The 23455-nt window shown below is 40.7% G+C and overlaps 1 protein-coding gene across 5 annotated transcripts in view; it reads left to right on the top strand.

Moving 5' to 3' along the window:
- The window catches only part of OSBPL6 (oxysterol binding protein like 6), a 281392-nt gene that overhangs the window by 29652 nt on the left and 228285 nt on the right, over positions 1–23455 (top strand). Inside the window, exon 3 of one of the 5 annotated variants that reach the window (XM_040357662.1) lies at positions 10712–10831. The exons of the other annotated variants lie outside the window; for them this stretch is intronic. The gene's annotated coding sequence lies outside the window, so the exon portion shown is untranslated. The remainder of the gene's footprint in view (positions 1–10711; positions 10832–23455) is intronic. 5 annotated transcript variants of the gene reach the window in all.

Here is a 23455-nt window from a genome sequence, read left to right as displayed (position 1 = left end):
CTAGAATATGAAATATATTTTCAGTTGATTCACACTTTTTTGTTATGTATAATTCCACATGTGTTACTTCATAGTTTTGATGCCTTCAGTGTGAATCTACAATTTTCATAGTCATGAAAACTCTTTGAATGAGAAGGTGTGTCCAAACTTTTGGTCTATATATTTTACACACACACACACAATCTCTCAGAAGTGAGTACACCCCTCACGTTTTTCTAAATATTTTATTATACCTTTTCGTGTGAGAAAACACTGAAGAAATTGCACTATGCTACAATGTAAAGTAGTGAGTGTAAAGCTTGTATAACAGTGTAAATTTGCTGTCCCCTCAAAATAACTCAACACACAGCCATTAATGTGTAAACCGCTGGCCTTCCTCCCCTTTTATAGTTGGGTTAACCGTTAAAGTAAGATAAACTTGGTGACTACTCCTGGCGTGGTGGCCATCTGTAAGCCTGGGGGCCCCATAATCTTCTATTGCCCGGGGGCCCCATGAGTTGTCAGTCCGCCCCTGGCCAGATCAGAATTCATTTGGTATAAAGGAACGTATATAAAAAAAAAAAAAAAAAAAAAATTATATAACAAGATTCCCTTTTTTAAATTCAGAATCCACATTATATACTGATGTTTTCTTGGTAGCAATATAAAGCTGAATGTAGTAGTTATGAGCTTGATTTGGTTCCCTGTCGCTGTCTAAAGGAAATTCAAATTATAAAGCAGCTCCTCTTTCCGTGACACTCACTTATAATCACAAATAATATAAGTCTTTCTTCAGTAAAGTCCTAACTTCAAAGTAAAATCACTTGTCACCTGTTAAACAAAAACACTGATGTTGAAACATGTCCAGAACAAGAAAGCAGTCAAGCCATAAAGCACCTCTTTGATTTTGTGCAGTTTAAAAGGCCACCATGGACTTCTGGCAGTACTTTGAAGGGCGTAATTTCTGTAGTTTAACCCTTTGTGACAGGCCCTGCGCTCCACTTTTAACTGCAGGTGACCAGACAAGTATGTTATGATTTTTTTTTCTTTTCCTTTTTTTTTTTTCCTATGAAATTGTAAATACATTAATATTTGTACATTTGAAATGGTCTTTTTTTATTTTTTTTACGAAAAACTGTAAATAAGCAACTTTTCTAGAGGTTGGTTTCACACCTATGCCCTGTGGTTAATGCCAGATCACGGTGCCATGTGTTTATTTTTGACTTCTTTATTTTTTGTGACAAAAAAAAAACTACAATGTAGATATGTATTTTATACAACATAGACTATATCCTATAGTTACATAGTAGGTGAGGTTGAAAAAAGACACAAAGTTCATCAAGTCCAACCTATGTGTGTGATTTTTTTTTTTTTTTTATGTCAGTATTACATTGTATATCCCTGTATGTTGTGGTCATTCAGGTGATTATCTATCAGTTTTTTGAAACCACTGCATGTGGAAGGGAATTCCACATCCTTGCCGCTCTTACAGTAAAGAACCCTCTATGCAGTTTAAAGTTAAACCTGTTTTCTTCTAACTGTAATGAGTGGCCACTTTTTTATAATATTAATCTCCCTTTTGCAGAAAAGTTTTATCCTTATTGTGGGGTCACCAGTATGGTATTTGTAAATTGAAATCATATCCCCTCTCAAGCGTCTCTTCTCCAGTGAGAATAAGTTCAGTGGCCGTAACCTTTCCTCACAACTAAGCTCCTCCAGTCCCTTTATCAGCTTTGTTGCCCTTCTCTGTACTCGCTCCCTTTCCAGCACATCCTTCCTGAGGACTGGTGCCCAGAACTGGACAGCATACTCCCAGGTGAGGCCAGACCAGAGTCTTGTAGAGTGGGAGAATTATTGCTTTATCTCTGGAGTTAATCCCCTTTTTAATGCTTGCCATCATTCTGTTTGCTTTGTTAGCAGCAGCTTGCCATTTCTGAGCCTACAGTGGGGATTGAAAGTTTGGGCACCCCAGGTAAAAATGTGTATTAATGTGCATAACAAAGCCAAGGAAAGATGGAAAAATCTCCAAAAGGCATCAAATTACAGATTAGACATTCTTATAATATGTCAAAAGTTAGATTTTATTTCCATCATTTACACTTTCAAAATTGCACAAAACAAAAAAATGGCGTCTGCAAAAATTTGGGCACCCTGCAGAGTTAATATCTTGTACTGCCCCCTTTGGCAAGTATCACAGCTTGTAAATGCTTTTTGTAGCCTTGTTTGAGGTATCTTTGCCCATTCTTCCTTACAAAAGTCTTCCAGTTTTTTGAGATTTCTGGGCTGTCTGTCACGCACTGCTCTTTTAAGGTCTATCCATAGATTTTCAATTATGTTGAGGTCAGGAGATTATGAAGGCCATGGCAAAACCTTCAGTTTACGCCTCTTGATGTAATCCCCCATGGATTTTGAGGTGTGTTTAGGATCATTATCCATTTGTAGAAGCCATCCTCTCTTTAACTTCAGCTTTTTCACAGATGGCATCAAGTTACCATCCAAAATTTGCTGAAATTTTATTGAATCCATTTTTCCTTTTACTTGTGAAATGTTCCCTGTGCCACTGGCTGCAATACAACCCCAAAGCATGATTGATCCACCCCCATGCTTAACAGTTGGACAGAGGTTCTTTTCATTAAATTCTGTGCCCTTTCTTCTCCAAACGTACCTTTTGCTCACCAAACGTACCAAAAAGTTCTATTTTAACCTCATCGGTCCACAGAACTTGTTTCCAAAATGCATCAGGCTTGTCTATATGTTCATTTGCAAAGTTCAAACGCTGATTTTTGTGGTGAGGATGTAGAAGAGGTTTTCTCCTGATGACTCTTCGGCTCCATTCACACCTAGGCGTAGGGCGTACAGGCGTTTTTACAGGCGATTTTTACTGACGTTTTTGTCGCGCGTATATGCGCGTATGCGCGTTTTCGCACAGTGGCGTTCGACGTTTTTGTACTTTGTCTTTTTCCATATTAGCCAATAAGAAAAATGATCATCCCTGACATCACTTGTTGCTCTCCTAGGAATTTTTTATTCCTCTTTCTGGGTGAATATACCTCTTCCGGATTTCAGCAACACAGGCGTCAAAACGCTTGTACAAGAGCGTGTTTACGCGCAATACGCGCGTATCAGGCGTTTTACATTGACTTCAATGTAAAAAAAAAACGCTCAAATACGCGCATATCGCGCGCTAGGAGCGACAAAAAAGGGTCCGGAACTTTTTTGAGCTACAGGCTACAGGCTACAGGCGTTTAGGCGTTCAGATGTGAACCATCCCCATTGCCTTTCATTACTTTTCGTCCCTCTGGCGTTTGTGCGCGTCGCGCTACAGGCGTAAAAACGCCTAGGTGTGACTGGAGCCTTCCATGAAGACCATATTTGTACAAGTATCTCTTTATAGTGGAATAGTGTACCACAACTCCAGTGTCTGCCAGATCTTTCTGGAGGGATCGTGCAGTCAAACGTGGGTTTTGAATTGCTTTTCTCACAATCCTGTGAGCTGTTCTGTCTGATATTTTTCTTGGTCTTCCAGATCTTGCTTTAACTTCCACTGTTCCTGATGACTGCCATTTCTTAATTACATTCCGAACAGAGGATATTGACATCTGAAAACACTTTGCTATCTTCTTATAGCCTGCTCCAGCTTTGTGAGCGTCGACTATTTTCAGTTTCAGTTTTCTAGACAATTGCTTAGAAGAACCCATGGTGCTGATTGTTGGGGCAATGTCAGATGAGTCTGGGCATTTAAAACCTTTGAGATTGACATCACCTGGTTTTCCCAGACGATGATTGAGAACAATCCATGACACTGGCAGGTCTCAGCTTTGCAAAGGGGGCAGTGCATGCTATAAATTCTGCAGGGCGCCTAAACTTTTGCAGACCCCATTTTTTTGTTTTCTGTAATTTTGAAAGTGTAAGGCTGCTTTCACATTGGGCAGCGGAGGTGCGGTGACGGTATAGCCGCGCTATTTTTAGCGCCGATATACCGTCGTATTTACCGCGATATTCGGGCACTAGTGGTGAGGTTTTAACCCCCGCTAGTGGCCGAAAAAGGGTTAATACCGCCCGCAATGCGCCTCTGCAGAGGTGCATTGCGGGCGGTATTACCGCGGTTTCCCATTGATTTTAATGGGAAGGCGCGGTATAGGAGCGGTAAACACCCCGCTCCTATACCGCTCCAAAGATGCGGCTAGCAGGACTTTTGGAGCGGTCCTGCTACCGCACCGATTCAGTGTGAAAGCCTTCAGGCTTTCACATTGAAGCCTGCAGGGCAAGATTTATTCATGCGATATAGCAGCGCTATTTTTAGCGCTGTACCGCATGAATAACGCCTCAATGTGAAAGGGGCTTAAATGATGGAAATAAAATCGAATTTTTTTTTTTTTTTTTTTTTTACATATTCTAAGAATGTCTAATCTGTAATTTGATGCCTTTTGGAGATTTTTCCATCTTTCCTTGGCTTCGTTATGCACATTAACCACTTAAGCCCCGGACCAATATGAGGCCTAAAGACCCAAGGTGTTTTTACAGTTCGGGACTGCGTCGCTTTAACAGACAATTGCGCGGTCGTGCGATGTGGCTCCCAAATAAAATTGACGTCCTTTTTTCCCCACAAATAGAGCTTTCTTTTGGTGCATTTGATCACATCTGCGGTTTTTAGTTTTTGCGCTATAAACAAAAATAGAGCGACAATTTTGAAAAAAATTCAATATTTTTTACTTTTTGCTATAATAAATATCCCCCAAAAACATATATAATTTTTTTTTTCCTCAGTTTAGGCCGATACGTATTCTTCTACCTATTTTTGGCAAAAAAAATCGCAATAATCGTTTATCGGTTGGTTTGCGCAAAGTTTATAGCGTTTACAAAATAGGGGATAGTTTTATTGCATTTTTATTTTTTTTACTACTAATGGCGGCGATCAGCGATTTTTTTCGTGACTGCGACATTATGGCGGACACTTCGGACAATTTTGACACATTTTTGGGACCATTGTCATTTTCACAGCAAAAAATGCATTTAAAATGCATTCTTTATTGTGAAAATGACAGTTGCAGTTTGGGAGTTAACCACAGGGGGCGCTGTAGGAGTTAGGGTTCACTTTGTGTGTGTTTACTACTGTAGGGGGGTGTGGCTGTAGGTGTGACGTCATCGATCGTGTCTCCCCTATAAAGGGGATGACACGATCGATACGCCGCCACAGTGAAGCACGGGGAAGCCGTGTTTACACACGGCTCTCCCCGTTCTTCAGCTCCGGGGACCGATCGCCGCACTCGAGCGGCGATCAGGTCCGCGGGACCCACGGTCCCGGAGCTTTGGACCGGGTCGCGGGAGTGCGCCCGCGACCTACGGCTGGGTACAAGTACAGGACGTATATATACGTTGATGTGCCCAGCCGTGCCATTCTGCCGACGTATATGTGCAGGAGGCGGTCCTTAAGTGGTTAATACAAATTTTTACCTGGGGTGCCCAAACTTTTGAATCTAAATTTATTTTATTTATTTTTTGCCCGCAATGTTAGGCCTATTTTTTTATTTAATTTCCCCTTCATCTCATAAAATCTAACAGTTAGACCCCCTTTCACACTGGGGTGTTTTTCAGGCACTTTTGGGCTACAAATAGCACCTGTAAAGTGCCTGCAAAACGAGGGCTTTCACACCGAGGCGGTGCGCTGGCAGGACGTAAAAAAAAAAAAAAAAGTCCTGCGAGCAGCATCTTTGGAGTGGTGTATATTGCTCCTCCACCACTCCTGCCCATTGAAATGAATGAGCACTGCTGCCGAAGCATGTGTAAAATGTACAAAAATAATAGGCGCAACTTATTTGTGTACAGCTCTGCGCTTTAGTATGTGAGCACCAAAATTGCACAACTTCAATGATAAAAAACCATGGATAAAAGCAGCTGCTGAAATAAACAGTCCAAAGAAAAATAGCAGAAAATGTAATGAATGACTCCCACAGAGTCCAATACAGTCCTGCAGAAGCGCTGCAAACTCTACGCTTGCTGTAATCCTAGACAGTGTTGAGGTAAGAAAGGTGTGCTCCAATCACCACTGTTGTTCACCACGTGGGGGATAAGAAAACCCCTTCAGGGGATACACTTACCAAATGGTAGATGTAAAACAGCATGTAATCCACCTCATTAGTATTCGTCAGACTTTCACCATATCAGTAATATTCAGCCTTCATGAGGGAAAGTAAGCCCATATAGTCCCTGTAATACCGCAAAAGCCTCAATTTATTTACAGAAAAGCACCCAATCATGGAGATTTGGTTGTAAAGAAGATTCTAGATTTGCCAACCAAGCCTCCAACATTTTGGGATAGAAATGGCTTCTTTTCATGTAGGAAGTGCAAACCGTGCAGAGAATTGAAACATTTACAAAGAGGACTGGATCATTTCTCGTCACCCTCCAATAATCGGGAATTTGAAATCAAACAATTCATCACCTGCAACAGCAACTTCATAGTGTATGCCCCCAAATGTCCGTGTGGTCTGTTATATATCGGACGAACCAAAAGATTACTTAGGATCAGGATTGCTGAACACATTAAAAATATAAAAAATGGGTTCACAGACCACAACGTGTCTCTCCACTTTAAATTGAAACACAACCAAGACCCGTCTGGTCTTGAATTCTGGGGTGTTGAACATTTGGCAGCACATTCGAGCTATCAAAACGCGAAACAAGATGGATCTATTTGGTGGACGTATTAATGCCGAAAGGTCTCAACGTCGAAGTAGACATCAATTGTTTTATCAGTGACACGTAGATACCAATCGCCCCACCAGTGCAGATATTACCAATTCAGTAAGGGTTGAACAATTTGATGGAGATCAAACGTTATCTTCACAAACAATCTGCCCCCCATTTAATGAGCTATAGTCACCAAAATATCAGTCATTGTCTCACTCAGGGATCGTAGTATAAGGACATTATAATATATCTTCACCCTAAGGGGTTATAGATATAAAATATACCATTGCATCAACTCTTGCGAATGTTCTCGTTATATACACATATTCTTTTATATTTTCTACATTTTTAAATAATAAAATTTTATATACACTAGCCAACCCACTTTCTTTTTACACACCCAGCCTGCCAGGTTTATGCCCAGGGTATGATGTTTAAAGGGGATATCTACAGAACTGGGTCATCAGCAATCAATCTACAGACATATCATGGTCATTGTGGATAGGCTCTCTGGATGTTCTTAATTTAAAAGGGTGGCTATTAATATATCTAATATATATATATATGTTTATATATTTGGTACGTATTTTTATACACAATTTTTTATGCATTTTTATGTATTTTGATGTATATCCATGCACTATACGATTTTATATATTTTTAGGTGTGCTAGTTTTATAGGGGTGCTAATTTTATATGTGATCTGATTTTACACATATATTGAGTTTTATATATAGATTTCTTTTATTATTTTATATATCTATATATTTCTCCAAATTGGTTTTATTAATGTTGCTACAATTATATATGTGGCTATAATTTATGTGGGACCAGGTCAGAGTATGGACAGTATGCGAGGATAGAGTCACCAATACTGTCCTGCTGGATATATGCTCTTAAATATATGTTGTGTATATCTATATATACCTGGTCTAATAGGTGTGAATACCCTAATATTGTTATGGATATTCTTAGCAGCAAAAGTCAGCATGTTAGTGCGCGCTCCGATCCCAATAGGATTCTATGGTGGCAACAAAGTTGGGCATCGGTAGCGCAGTACATGCTACATGCAGACACTTCCGCCCTCACTTGTGAGCAATCACGGCCGAGTATCAGGAATGACGCAAGTGGGCGTCGATCATTCGCTGATGATGGGCGGTGCTGCAATATTTAAATCCGGTGAGTGCGTGTGAGAGTCACGCCCTCAGTTGAAGTCCGGAAGTGACGAAACGCGTCAGGGCGTGACTCTCCAAGCACAGAAACCGGAAGTGACGTTTGCGCTCCACGGGGAAGGAACCAGGAAGTCGCCGAGAGGAAACCGAGTAGAGCGGTCTTCAGGGTCCAGAACCGTGAGGCAAACTATAACATTATACATGCCTGCTTTTTCATTATTTGTGGTACGCATAATCATTGAAGGGGAAAGTCTATTTGGGGGATTTTTTTGACAAATAAAAGTTTCAAAACGGTACTGCACTATATGGGCTTTCTTTCCCTCATGAATGCTGAATATTACTGATATGGTGAAAGTCTGATGAATACTAATGAGGTGGATTACATGCTGTTTTACCTCTACCATCTGGTAAGTGTATCCCCTGAAGGGGTTTTCTTATCCCCCACGTGGTGAACAACAGTGGTGATTGGAGCACACCTTTCTTACCTCAACACTGTCTAGGATTACAGCAAGCATAGAGTTTGCAGCGCTTCTGCAGGACTGTATTGGACTCTATGGGAGTCATTCATTACATTTTCTGCTATTTTTCTTTGGACTGCTGCCGAAGCACCTGCAAAGCGCTTCTGCAGCGGTGCTACACAGGCGCATTTAATCTCTTCATTGGCCGCTAGCTGTGTTATAAGCGCCCCGCTAGCAGCTGAATAGCGCCATTAAAATGACGCCAAAGTACCGCTAAAACTAGCGCCGTTATACCGCCAACGCCTGTCCGCTCCAGTGTGAAAGCAGCTGAGTTCCGCCGAAAAAAAAATATTAAAAGTCAGCAGCTACAAATACTGCAGCTGCTGACTTTTAATATATGGACACTTGCCTGTCCTGGGCATCCGCGATGTCGGCACCTGAAGCCGATCTCTCCCTCGGGTGCTGCCCCTGCCATCTTTGTTAAGGGAATTGGAAAGCAGGCACAAAAACAGGTAATCAAATCTTTTGGACGAAGAAAAAAAGAAACGGGCTAACTTTACTGTTGTGTTTTTTTTGTTTTTTTTTTGTATTCATTAACTAGTTGCGACCAGCCGCCGTCATTGTACGGCGGCAGGTCGGCTCTCCTAGGCGAGAGCCCGTAGCTATACGTCGGCTCTTTTAGTGACCACTAGTGGCGCATGCTCTGGTCTTTGGGCAGCAATATGGTCCGGGGGTTAAGTGGTTAAAGTGTTTTTTTTTAAATTGCGTTTTGAAAGACCGCTGTGCAAATACCGTGTGACATAAAATATTGCAACAACCGCTATTTTATTCCCTATGGTCTATGCTAAAATATATATATATATATATATATATATATATATATATATATATATATATATATATATATATATATATATATATATATATATATATATATATATATATATATATATATATATATATATATATATATATATTTATATATATATATATATATATATATATATATATATATATATTTATATATATATATTTATATTATATAATTTTTTTAGCATAGACCCTAGGGAATAAAATGGCGGTTCTAAGTGATTTTCTAGCAGAAAAAACAGGATTTTTACTTATAAGCAACACGTGTCAGAAAAGATTTAGTCTTTAAATGGTTAAACTGAGAACTTCTACACAGGAGTTTAGTTAATTTATGAGTAGAAACATTGGCACCGGATTCACAGACACTGGCGTACATTTATGCCGCCGTAGCGTATCTCCTTTACGCTACGCCGACGCAGCGCAGAGAGGCAAGCATGGAATTCACAAAGCACTTGCTCCCAAAACTGCGCTGGGTTTCCAAGGCGTAAGTCGGCAAAAGTGGAAGTGGGCGTGAGCCATGCTAATGAGGTGTGACCCCATGCAAATGATGGGCCGAGCGCCAGACAGATACGTATCGCCAACTGCGCATGCGCCGTCCCGTGGACGCAGCCCAGTACGCATGCTCACAAATACATCGGAACAACTGCCTAAGATACGCTGGATCACTGCCTACGGCGTGAACGTAACCTACGCCTAGTCATATTCGCGTCCTACGTAAACTACGTCGGCTTGTGTTCCCTGGTGCAGCCCTTTGCATGGATGCTGCTGAGTTACACCTCCTTTATGGGGCATAACTTTATGCCGGACGTATGACTTTACGCGCACTGCGTCGGACGGACGTATGTTTGTGAATCGGCGTATCTCCCTCATTTGCATATGTGAATAGAAAATCAATGTGAGCGCCAAATACGTCCAGCGTAAATATGCGCCCACTCTACGCCGACGTAGGCAAGTTAGGTCGGCCAGATGAAGCCTATTTTCAGCCGTATCTTAGTTTCTAAATCTGTCGCATAGATACGACGGCGCATATTTGCACTTACGCGGCGTATCTGGAGATACGTCGGCGCAAGTGCTTTGTGAATCCGGGCCATTGTATCTTTTCTCACACTTGGCAGGCTGCCCAGAGACAAGTCCTCCACAGGAAACTTCAGGCAACTTGCAATGACTTCTATGATACAGAGGCTATTTGCAAGTCGCGTTGAAGTAAATCGACTTTTTAAAAAAAAAAAAAAAAATCGGCCGATGACGATTAATTTAATAGTGACAAAATCGGCCGATATATCGGCCGACCTCTATTCATAATGAGCTAATATATACGATGCATACTAGCTTATTATGCCTTTTGCCTTGCAGGTTTTTTTTTTTTTTTTGCTGAGTTTACAACCACTTTTAACTGTGACAGCAAAAAGGGTTAATATCACGGCTCTGATGGCCTTTCATAGCTCTAGATCACCAGTACAGTTAAGCTGGGTACACAGGTTTTATTTTATTTTTTTCGGTTGCATTTTTCGTAATTTTTTTTTTTTTTTTTTTTTCATTCAGTTAACCTCCTTCCCCATCTAGAATACACTGATCGGTGCTGCTGATCAGAACAGACGGCATTACAACCACCCTATCTGGCCAGCTTTAGCCCCAATATTGGCTTGTAATATGGCTGATGAGGTAGGTAGCCCTCTTGTAAATGCTTAAACTTTATATCTTGGCTGTTATTGGCAGTCATTTTTTTGACTAATCATTTGACTGGAATCTTGATTTCGATGTTTTTCCAATATAAGTACAATGTTCACTTCCAATACCTAATCACATGCAATGGAAATATAAAATGCGGTACTCTCTTGCAGATTGTTTGACTGAAATAAACACAGCTTTACCTTATTTACTAAGCATAATGAACCGTCTTTGCTCCTTCAGTACATCGATTTGTGATTAGCACTTCACTCTGCAGAAAGGAGCAGCTTTTTTCCCATATTTGGTGCCATGGTTTTATACACAGTACCACGTTGGCCTGTGTAATTGACTACTCCCCCCTCCAATTCTGTAATGGCATTCCACGTCTCGTCTAGCTGTCCGTATTCTGTGTTGATTTAGCCCTGGTCACAGTTGCTGACATCGGCTATTATGTCATAAAAACCGCATTAGCATGCTTATTGTCCTCTAAACACAGGCAGAATGCTTGCTATGGTTTAACTGGCCAGCCTCTGATAAACTAGTGATGCAGTTACTCTTTTATGCAGTCTAATTTGTGATTTGTTTACTTGCTCGTAAGCCTGTTTTTCTTTTGCATTAGGTGTGCTCAGCATGCTAATAAGGCTTGTGTTATATACACTTCGAAAACATGAGCAAAGTCAGGATGCATTCTTAAACGGTGCATGGAGTACCTACCTTGCCTTCCCTATGCTTGAGGGAAGGAGTTCTTGTAATGCATTGGTTTGTTGCGTCAGAAGTGTGTGGGAGACGTTATTTGCTGCTATTCAGTTTGTATCTTTTTTTTTTTTTTTTTATCACTGTTCTTTAACCCAGACATTTATCATCTGGTGTTACATGTTTCGTAAATGTAGGTTTATTTTCAGCTGTGGTGACAGAGAACATTGTGTACATTTTTAAGTACCTAGCTAGATTACTTCCCATCAACACAAGCATCTACGCGTTTCCTAGCACTAGGGATGAGCCGAACACCCCCCAGTTCGGTTTGCATCAGAACATGCGAACAGGCAAGTAAATTTGTTCGAACATCCGAACACCGTTAAAGTCTATGGGACTTGAACATGAAAAATCATCTAAAGTGCTAATTTTAAAGGCTTATATGCAAGTTATTGTCAGAAAAAGTGTTTGGGGACCTGGGTCCTGCCCCAGGGGACATATATCAATGCAAATTTTGTATTTTTTTTTCAGGAGCAGTAAATTTAATAATGCTTAAAGTAAAACAATAAAAGTGAAATATTCCTTTAAATTTCATACCGGGGGCGGGGGGGGGTATAGTATGCCTGTAAAGTGGCGCTTGTTTCCCGTGCTTAGAACTGTCCCTGCACAAACTGTCATTTCTGAAGGAATAAAAGTCAATCAAAACCACCTGCAGCTATAATTAATTTCCGGCTCCTGGCAATACAGAGAAAAGGCATTGAAATTTATTGATAAAAAAAAAATAAATGTGTGGGTGTCCGCCCAAATTCAATTACCAGGCCCTTCAGGTCTGATATAGATATTAAGGGGAACTCCACCCCAAATGTTAAAAAAAAAAAAATGGCGTAGAGTTCCCCCCAAAAATCCGTACCAGACCCTTTATTTGAGCACGCAACCTGGCAGGCTTCAGGAAAAGAGGGGGTGACGAGAGTTCCCCTCCCCGAACCATACCATTCCTTTTAACATGGGGAGGATGCTTTGGGGGTCTGTGATATACTGCGGAAGGGCGGCTGCTCTGCGTCTGATCACATACTCGTGATCTGACCCTTCCAGGTCTGATATGCGCGCACCGCCGTCGACCCGCTCCAGCTGTGATTGGACACAGTGGGAGACAATCAGCGGGCCCGGCGGATGCCATGTCCACCGGGACCCGCCAATCGTTCAGGAGAAAGGCAGAACACCGGTTTGAGACCCCTGTTTTAGACAGATAAAGAATAAAGAAACCCGGTCACTGCCCTTTCCCCTGACAACTAAACACGGGCTGGTAATTTGTGTATTGCATGTCCTTACGGAAGCACTTCCTGTTGAAGCAAATTTGGAGTTCTAAGCCAAGACATCACTTCCCCAATTTTGCAGCAAATTTTTTTTATAAAATTTTTTTTTTCCCATGACAGTGTCTGCTTAACCCTCCTGTTTTCAAATTTGTCTAAACTTGGACTATTGTAGAAAAACCGGGTCTCAAAATAAATAGTTTGGGAATATCTAAAGTTCTTAATAAACAAAGCATTAAGGGATTATTGCTCTGTTTTCCAAGTAAGAAAATTTCAACGGTTAATAATGTAACGCTATGTGATCCTGATAAAGAGAAAAATATAAGAAAGGAAAGGTAAAATGGCAAAAGTGTTAGAAAAAGGAAAGAGGAGAGAGGAAAGAGAAAAGGGAAGGGATCTCCGAGGCAAGGTGTGTTTCCAATCATATATTCAATATGAGAAAATAAAAATGAATGAGAAATTTACCCAGGCATCAAAAGGGTTGCATCGAAATTAGAAGACAGGTAATGTGTCGTCCAAAATGTTTTCTTTTTTTAACAATAAAGCCTAACGTTTTCTTTATATAGATGTGCACATTCTTTCTCCATGTTGAAACTCCATTGCTTTTACAATTGAATTTGATGTCTTCCCTAATTTAATGTGTACAAGACGCAGCCTAAATGTCTCCACAGAAAGTTGCATTTGGTGATTGAAAATGCTGATCTTTCCACAACTTGTCTTTATAAATTGATCATACTGGTACATAAGATCTATACACTTCAGACTCATCGGGTTGTGGGTATTTGTCAGTTTGATTTCATAAAGAGGACGGCTTGCACAAGAAATATCTATGTCCTGACTGGGCAACTCTTGGATAACGCAAACTTAAAGTATCTGTAACGTTGAAAAAAAAAATATCCCCCCCTTCCTTTAACCACTTAAGGAATGCCCCATGTACATATACTGTGGCAGGATGGGCCTTAAGCACAAAATCGCATACCGGTACATGATTTCTCTGCTCTGGGGCGTGCGACGCCGGAGCCTCACTTCTACTGTGATTCGACACAGCGGAAGCCAATCAGTGGGGTTGGCGGCCGCAATGGTTGCTGGAGAGGCAGACCATCGTTCTGCCTATGTAAACGAGGCAGACTGTCGTTCTGACTTTGTAAACAAGGCAGACCACCGTTCTGTCACAGAGGAAGAGAGAAATCTTGTGTTCCTGCTAATCGGGAACACAGATGTCTCTCTTCCTCCAGTCAGTCCACCCCCTCCCCCCCCAGCCCCCACAGTTAGAAATCATCATTCCCTAGGAGCACACTTAACCCTTTGATCATCCCTAATGTTAACCCCTTTCCTGCCAGTGTCATTTATAAAGTGTGTTTTTTTTTGTTTGTTTTTTTCTAGCACTGATCACTGTATTGGCGTTGCTGGTCCCCAAAAAGTGTCACTTGGTGTCAGATTTGTCCGCCGCAATGTTGCAGTCCCGCTAAAAATTGCTGATTGTCACCATTACTAGTAAAATCAATAATAAAAAAGTCCATAAATCTATCCCATAGTTTGTAGATGCTATAATTTTTGTGCAAACCAATCAATATACGGTTTTTGGGATATATTTTTTTTTTTTTTAACAAAAATATGTAGCAGAATACAAATTGGCCTAACTGATGAAGACTTTTTTTTTTATTTTTATTTTTTATTTTTTTATTGGATGTGTTTTATAAAAGAAAGTAAAAAAAAATATTTTATAGCGCAAAAATTAAATACCACCAAAAGAAAGCTCTATTTGTGGGGGGAAAAAAAGGACATACATTTTATTTGAGTACAGCATCGCACGGCCGCGCAATTGTCAGTTAAAGCAGCGCAGTGCAAAAAATTGCCTGGTCGGGAAGGGGGTAATGCCTTCCAGAGCTGAAGGGGTGAAAACATGCTATACAGCACAGTGCTTGTGCTGTGTAATTTGTCCCTTTCTATCACCTGAAATAGCTGGTTGATCCTGCCTGGTCATTAAACTTAGACTTTAAAACTCTGTTATATAGCATGTAATGAGAGTGTGCATACTAAGTCAATAAAGCATTCATTTTGTGTAGAGTGAAATATACCTGGTTGATCCTGCCTTCAGCTGTCCCTCCCATAGTTTTTACTATAAATCGGTATGAAATATATCCAATGTAATACCTGTGAAGTGAAAAAAAAAAAAAAGGCCGTCTGAAAAAAATGAAATCTAGTGTCAATCATCCTTGACTACACCATATAAAGGCACTAACTATACACATTTGATGCTCAATAAATATGTAAAGAGCAATTTTTAAACCAGCTTTTTATAAGATAATTAGTGGGAATGCTCAATAGCATTCCCAGTATTGTTATTCGTTTTTATTATTTTATTCCGTACGTTTTTTGGCTCTGCGTAACTTCTGCATACATTCAGCTTTTGAGACCATTCAACTTTTAAAATGTTCAGCTCTTTCAGCTAATGATGGGACTTCTTCAACTTTTTTTTGTATTATTATTTATACTCTTTAAAATATTAAGCTTTTTAACACTTTTTTTTTTTTTCTTTTTTTTAACATTGAAGTCAATGAGAGCATGCTTCAAATCCATAAAACATTCTTCCGCTACCAAAAGTTTCAGCTCCTTCATACTTTCCCCTACAGACGCCAAACAAACTTTAAAATGTTCACAAAATATTCAGCTATCCGGCTATGTCTTTTCAGTTTGATATCTTTTACAGTTTTTGTGAAAAAGCTGTTAAAATTTCCTGAAATGATCACTAAACTTAATCGATTTAAACAGAGTGTCTATGGGGCTGGTTAGAGTGGATGATGTCATCGCTACAGCACAGAGCTTTAAAAAAATTATATTTGTTCCTTCTCTATAAATTGCTCTCACGCCCACAAGATCTACTTGTCATACAGAATTTATACATCAAAACGTAGGTATTTTTGTCTAGTTTCAGGCAATGCGCTCAGTTTTGTGATACGCCTTTTTACTTTTGGCTGGTTGCGCTTCCAAATGACAAGAGTTCTACACTTTCTTCCATTGATTGTCCTGTTTAAAATTCTTCAGATTTAGACCTTAACCACTTAAGGACCGCCTCCTGCACATTTACGTCGACAGAATGGCACGGCTGGCCACATGCATGTACAGGTATGTCCTGTGCTAGTACCCAGCCGTGGGTCGCGTGACCAGGGGACCCGCGGACCCGATCGCCGCTGGAGTCCCGCGATCGGTCCCCGGAGCTGAAGAACGGGGAGAGCTGTGTGTAAACACAGCTTCCCTGTTCTTCACTGTGGCGGCGTCATCGATCGTGTGATCCCTTTTTTAGGGATACACAATCGATCACGTCACACCTACAGCCACACCCCCCTACAGTTGTAAACACACATAACCCCTTCAGCGCCCCCTGTGGTTAACTCCCAAACTGCAATTGTCATTTTAACAGTAAACAATGCATTTTAAATGCATTTTTTGCTGTGAAAATTACAATGGTCCCAAAAATGTGTCAAAATTGTCCGAAGTGTCCGCAATAATGTCAGTCATGAAAAAAATCGCTGATTGCCGCCATTAGTAGTAAAAAAAAAATAATTAATAAAAATGCAATAAAACTATCCCCTATTTTGTAAACGCTATAAATTTTGCGCAAACCAACCGATAAACGCTTATTGCGATTTTTATTTTTTTTACCAAAAATAGGTAGAATAATGCGTATCTGCCTAAACTGAGGAAAAATTATTTTTTTTTTTATATATTTTTGGGGCATATTTTTTTTTTTAAATTATCGCTCTATTTTTGTTTATAGCGCAAAAAATAAAAACCGCAGAGGTGATCAAATACCACCAAAAGAAAGCTCTATTTGTGGGAAAAAAAGGACGCCAATTTTTTTTGGGAGCCACGTCGCACGACCGCGCAATTGTCTGTTAAAGCGACGCAGTGCCGAATCGCAAAACCTGGCTGGGTCCTTTTAGCTGCATTTTGGTCCGGGTCTTAAGTGGTTAAAGGCTTTGTATTGAGTAATTTTGAGGGGACAGAAAATTTACACTGTTATACAAGCTGTACACTCACTACTTGACATTGTAGCAAAGTGTCATTTCTTCAGTGTTGTCACATGAAAAGACACAAGAAAAGATTTACACAAATGCGAGGGTTGTACTTAGTTTTGTGACATACTGTATGTGATCTCCTGCACACAGAGGGGTGTACTTACTTTTGTGAGATGCTGTATATATTTATTGTGTTCTATAAGTGGTTACATCACGCATGGTGTGTGCTGAGGTCTGCAGCAATGAAGGATTTTTGCATTTGAAACTTGAATGTAAATCTAGATAGTTGAGGGGGTGTAATATTCCCGCTGAGTGGGGTATGCGATCCCCTTACTTTCAATATCGCCCCAATCGAGGCGTGATTTTGCCGCGATTGTCGCCTGACTAATCGCAGGACTGCTTTTGGGAAACGGGCGTCCCGTTATTTTGTGTGATTTGTCAGGTGACAATATCGTCCCATGATTGGGGTGCCATTGAAAGTAACGGGATCACAAGCGTGTCACACGTTTCGCGGCAATTCGGGAAATTGCAGCAATTATGCCCGCGATCCGGAACGCCTAGGTGTGATCGCAGCCAAAGCTAAGCATCTTCTATCAGTTGCTGGGTTCTCCTTCTATAGATTCTGAGGGAACATTTTCTTCCTCAAACATTCCACACATTCTCTTCATTCTTTATTCCACCGCTAATATATGCTCAGCATTGACCTTGTATCATGCTTTTTTCTCTGAGGACTCCAAGTATTGGAGATGGCGTTGACCGGGAATCGAACCCAGGTCATCTGCTTAAACAGCAGCTGTGCTCACCACTGCACCACCAACGCAAAGGTAGCATGTAGTGTGGGAGGAAACACACGCAAGCACAGGGAGAATATGCAAACTCCATGCAGATAGTGTCCTGGTCAGGATTTGAACCAAGGACCCCAGTTCTGCAAGGCTAACCCCTAAACCTCTGTGCTGCCCATTTATGGCCTCTGTTCTCTAAGGCCCGCCCCTGCTGAGCGGGGTAAATCACTTATGTTCACTCAAAGTGCCTTCAGAAGAAATCCAAACCTATCCTAAACTACAATCTATAACACTCCTATAATAAAACACACCCAAATAACAATAAAGAGGGGTACAGTGGTCCCCAAATTAGCTAATACGTATTCTTCTAAATATTTATTTTTTTACATATTTATGGTAATAAATATCGCAATAAGCTTCTATTGATTTTTTATATATATATATAAACAACTAGTAATGGCTGTGATCTGTGCGTGGGTTTTTTTTTTTTTTTTTTTTTTTTTTTTTTCATTGAAACCACCGGACACACGCATTGGCACCCCCTGCAGTGCAGCCGGCACGGGATCATGCCGACCTGCCGCAACATGACGGTTGCTGGTTAAGATTTTTTTTTTCCATTTAGGTTTTGTTGGCTGTTTCTGTCCCAGGCATTTGGTATTGCTCCACCTGTAACAGAAGCCAGTGCTATACAAGAAGCAACGACTTATGTGGCTCTGCAGCTGCTTGCTTCCTCTACCTCTGGCTTCATTCACAACACTGATGCTCTGGGATAGAGGGTTGGAAATCTGTGCCTGCCGACCCGCCATTCCAGAGCAGGAGGTCTCAGGCCACATCAGAGGGCTCTGCTGGCCACTGGTTGGGCACCCCTGTTGTGCACTTACCAGCCACTGTTGCTGCAGATTTGTCTGCTACACAGCCATGCTACACAGCCATGATGCCAATCTCCCATTCCACCACATCCCAAAGGTGCTCTATTGGATTGAGATATGGTTACTGTGGAGGCCATAGTAGTACAGTGACCTCATTATGTGCAAGAAACCAGTGGTGAGATGATTTGAGCTTTGTGACATGGTGCATTATCCTGCTGGAAGGAGCCATCAGAAGATGGTTACACTGCAGTCATAAAGGGATGGGCATGGTCAGCAACAATACTCAGGTAGGCCGTGGTGTTTAAATGCTTAAGGGGTACTAATGGGCCCAAAGTGTGCCAAGAAAATATCCCCCCACGCCATTACCCCACCAGCCTGAACTATTGATACAAGTCAGGATGGATCCATGCTTTCATGTTTACGCCAAATTCTGACCCTACCATCTGAATATCACAGCTGAAATCGAGACTCCTCAGACTAGGCAACAATTTTTCCAATATTTTATTATCCAATTGTGGTGAGCCTATGCAAATTGTATCCTCCGTTTCCTGTTCTTAGGCTACAGCAGCAGAAGACCACACTGGGTGCCACTCCTGTCATCTATCTGCTTCAAGGTTCGATGTTTTATGTGTTCAGAGATTCTGCATACATTTTGGTTGTAAGGAGTGGTTGAGTTACTGTTGTCTTTCTATCATCTCAAACCAGTCTGCCTATTCTCCTCTGACCTCAACAAGGCATATTCATCCACACAACTGCCGCTCACTGGATATTTCCTCTTTTTTGGATCATTCTCTGCAATCCCTCGGAATGGCTGTGCATGGAAATCCCCAGTAGATCAGCAGTTTTTGAAATACTTGGACCAGCCCGTCTGGCACCAACATCCATGCCACGTTCAAAGTCACTTAAATCCCCTTCACCCCCATTCTGATGCTCGGTTTGAACTTCAGCATGTAGTCTTCACCAGGTCTAGATGCATTGAGTTGCTGCCATGCTGATTTAGCAATTTGTGTTACCAATCAATTGAACAGGTGTACTTAATAAAGGTGCCAGTGAGTTTATATGATTTATGTGATTGAATTATGGCAATTAACACTTTTCTGTTAAACTGCTAAAAAAGCAAGAGCTTTGGCCCTACTTCTCCTTTAAATAATTTAAGGCTGGGTTCACACTGCTGCGCTGTGTGGCATTGCATGTGATTTGCACAGCACTACTGTGCAAATTGCATGTGCTGTCTGTGCAATGCAAATTCAGCCATACAGATTGTATGGCCGAATTTGCATTCCATTCGGACCAAAGTCATACAGGACACTTTTTTTTGGTCGACACCAGAATCGGATCGCATGGGTGGTAACACCATGCGATCTGATTCCTGTCCGAATTCACAGTTGCCACTGCGGTATGCAAACCAATTCGGAGGTGACATTAACTTTGTTTTGACACTCCCAGCGGTTTGCATATGGCAGTGTCGGGTGCAATGCGGGAACTCGCAGTGGATTCGCAGGTTTTCCCGTGTCGTACCAATGTGAACCGACCCTTAAATTCTAAATTGTCATGCATGATTAGTTTGCACTAGAATACAGCCAATAGAAAATTGTGTATAATGACAATAATATGAACCCATTCTAGTTGTATCGTGTTTTTTTCTACAACACACTTTTTTTTTTATTTTATTATTGTGGAATTGGAGTTGTGTTTTTTTTTTTTAGCTTTGCAATTCTTTGTTGTTAAAATCGCTGAAAACCAAAGTACCTCTTTTATGGGCATCTTGCTGTTCTGGGAGCTCTACAAATAGCAGCATGAAATGGACTTGAAAATTCTGTTGGCTGTTTTTTCGCTCTGAGTTCTGCCAGTTAAGAGTCTGACCGATGTCTGTATAATAAAGTGTAGCTTTTAGTTTACTGTAGTCAGGGCGACAGCAGTCAAAAGTGACGGTAAATACTTTTGTGTTTTGGCAAAAGCTAGAGATATGTAATTACCGTATGTACTTTCAGAATAAAAAATGGTACCTCCTGTGAGATAAGAATTTCCATTTTTTCAATAGAGAACGGATAAAAATACATTTTCTATTTTGTTTTAATTTTTTTTTTTTATGTTGATGTGGTTGTAAAGTCTGAAGTTTTTTTTTGTTTTTTTTTAAACTACTTTCATATGTTCTATTATTTATGAAGGTAAAAAAACCTGTGTGCAGCTTCCCCTCCCCTCAACACACCCAATGCTTGCCTGAGCCTGATCCAGCGATGTGAATGAGAGCAGCTGCTTACCCCCCAGCTCTCTCCCTCTTCATAGGCTCAGACACAGCAACGGGAGGCATTGGCTGTGACTGACAGAAACTGGAACCAGTGAGAAGGGAGAGGGGACTGGGCTGAGCTTGGGAGTGAGCATACATAGCAAGCGTCAAAAGAAAAAAGAAAACGTGCACGAGAATGGGATTTTTAAGGCACAACATATGTCTAAAAACACAATTTATTTGAGTTCAATATTCCTAAAAAAAGGTTTTCCACAAAGTATCATAGAACATCCAAATATAGTACAAAGATTAAAACATTGTGATAAAGCAATACATTGTATTAGAAATAACTGATTCCTTGTGGCTTGATGTGTTTTCAATGGACATATCTACTTCAAGAACCGTCAAAGCTCTTATTCACATAGTGTTTTTAATGAAACCAGTATATTTTCTCCCAGGGACATCGCACAAATTTTTTTTTTTTTGACTACTTGAGGATTGCCAATGAGCATACTTCAATTAGCAGTCTAAATACAAGCTGAAAGCAGGGGATATCCTTGCTCGGGACCCAGTGCGCATGCCCTGTGGCCGCCATGTCCGCCAGGCACCCGCGATTGCCCGCAATCATGGCAGGACCGTGGATCTGTGTGTGTAAACACACAGATCCACGTCCTGTCAGAGGTAGGCATGTGCATTTCGTTTCGAATCGAAATTCGGACAAATTTTTCATTATTCGGACATTCGGATGCATACAAATTCCCGAATTGCAATATTAATGAATTTACCGAATCCGAACGAACGTTTTCGATTCCGAATCGAAAACCCGCGGACGAAATTCGACCGGAATTCAATTTTTTTTTTTTTTTTTTTTTTAATTCCGATCGAATTTCGTCCGCGGGTTTTCGATTTGGAATTCGAATTTTTTTTTTTTTTTTTTTTTTTCGAATTCCGATCGAATTTCGAAATTATATTCGAAAAGAGACTATTTGTTGTCGAATCCGGTCGAAATACTTTCGAATTCGACCGGATTTTTCGAAATTCGGTCGAAAACGAACGAGTTCCGAAAACGAATTTAACACATGTAACGAACCTAACTTAACTAAATTAATTAAATAACGAATTAAAACGAAACGAAACAAAACAAAATTTTCCCTTTTGCACATGCCTAGTCAGAGGTGAGGAGACGGATATGTGTTCCCAGTACAGAGGAACACGGATCAGTCCCCTCCCTCTACAGTTAGAATCACTCACTAGGGAACATATTTAACCCCTTCAGCGCCCCCTAGTGATAACCCCCTCCCTGCCAGTCACATTATAACAGTAATCTGTGCAGTTTTATAGCACTAATCGCTGTATAAATGTGAATGGTCACAAAAATGTGTCAAAAGTGTCCGATATGTCCGTCACAATGTCATGATCACAATAAAAAATCGCAGAGCGCTGCCATTACTAGTAAAAAAAAAAATATATAAAAATGCTATAAATCTATCCTCTATTTTGTAGACGCTATAACTTTTGTGCAAACCAACCCCCCCCCCAAAAAAATCGCAATAAGCGTATATACGCTTATTGTGATTTTTTTTTTATAGATTATTATTTTTTTTTTTGGTCAAATGCCACCATAAGAAAGCTCTGTGGGGGAAAAAAAAGACGTCAATTTTGTTTGTGAGCCACATCGCACGACCGCACAATTGTCATTTAAAGTGACGCAGTGCCGAATTGCAAAAAGTGCTCTGGTAAGGAAGGAGGTACATTTTTCCGGGCTGAAGTGGTTAAAGTGGAGAACCAGGATTAATAAAGAAAAAGACAAACGCTTGCTGTGGGGGGCTGCACTTCGTGTGTGTTGTTCTTTTAGTCTAGGAAGTAGAGGAAAAGGCTACAAATGCGTACCTTATTTCTTGCTCTCCTGGCACTTCTCTCTTTTGCCCAATGCTTTGGGTTTGCTGATGGGCCCTTTTTGTTCTCGTATACAGATAAAGGACTATTGGCCCTGCATTGTATGTGATGGCATCAACGTGTGACTACCAAGCTGTCAAGCCATCAAATGGTTGGTGTCATAACTGATCACACATGTGGCAACTGCCGATCAAACGGAGTCCAAGATGGCAGCTTCCTTGACTGTAAAGGATAGAGGATGGTTTAGTCTTGCTTTAATGAACTTGCTAATAAAAATAGTGGTCAATCGTCTTTTTATAGTAGGTAACTCAATCCTAATTGAGTTGAATGTAAGTTGCCTAAAGCACCGTGTATCAGAATCGCTTGCCTTACGGTTTTCACTTTTGTTTATTTTTTACCTGTCGGCACTGCAGATCTCAGGTAACTTGTTTGCAGTCACTTTCTGTCTGCATGTACTATAGCTTGACTAAAATAAATGAGATCTATGCATGGAGGCTGGGTGGCTGACTAGAGTACATACTAAAATTACCTAAACGTATAAAAACACATTTTTTTATCTGAACAGAATTAAGATGAGAGGTCAGTGTGTCCAAGTATAGAATCATTTTAATTTACATGTTTCGTGGACAATGCTGCTTACTAAACCCACCACAGCAACATCAGTCTGTATATTGTTATACTCACTGTGGAACCTAAGGGGTTAAGCCTTTGCAAAAGGCCTGTCTCCTGATCATCTTTTATCTGTTTTCAAAAAATAACCTGATCTTTACAGAGCCTTGTAGCAAGCTGCACATGCTCAGCTTGGTGTGTATTGCTAGAAAT

The sequence above is a fragment of the Rana temporaria genome, chromosome 6, assembly GCF_905171775.1.
Source record: "Rana temporaria chromosome 6, aRanTem1.1, whole genome shotgun sequence".
NCBI lineage: Eukaryota > Metazoa > Chordata > Amphibia > Anura > Ranidae > Rana > Rana temporaria.
Note: the sequence above shows the minus strand (reverse complement) of the source record. Positions and strands in the feature narration are given on the sequence as shown.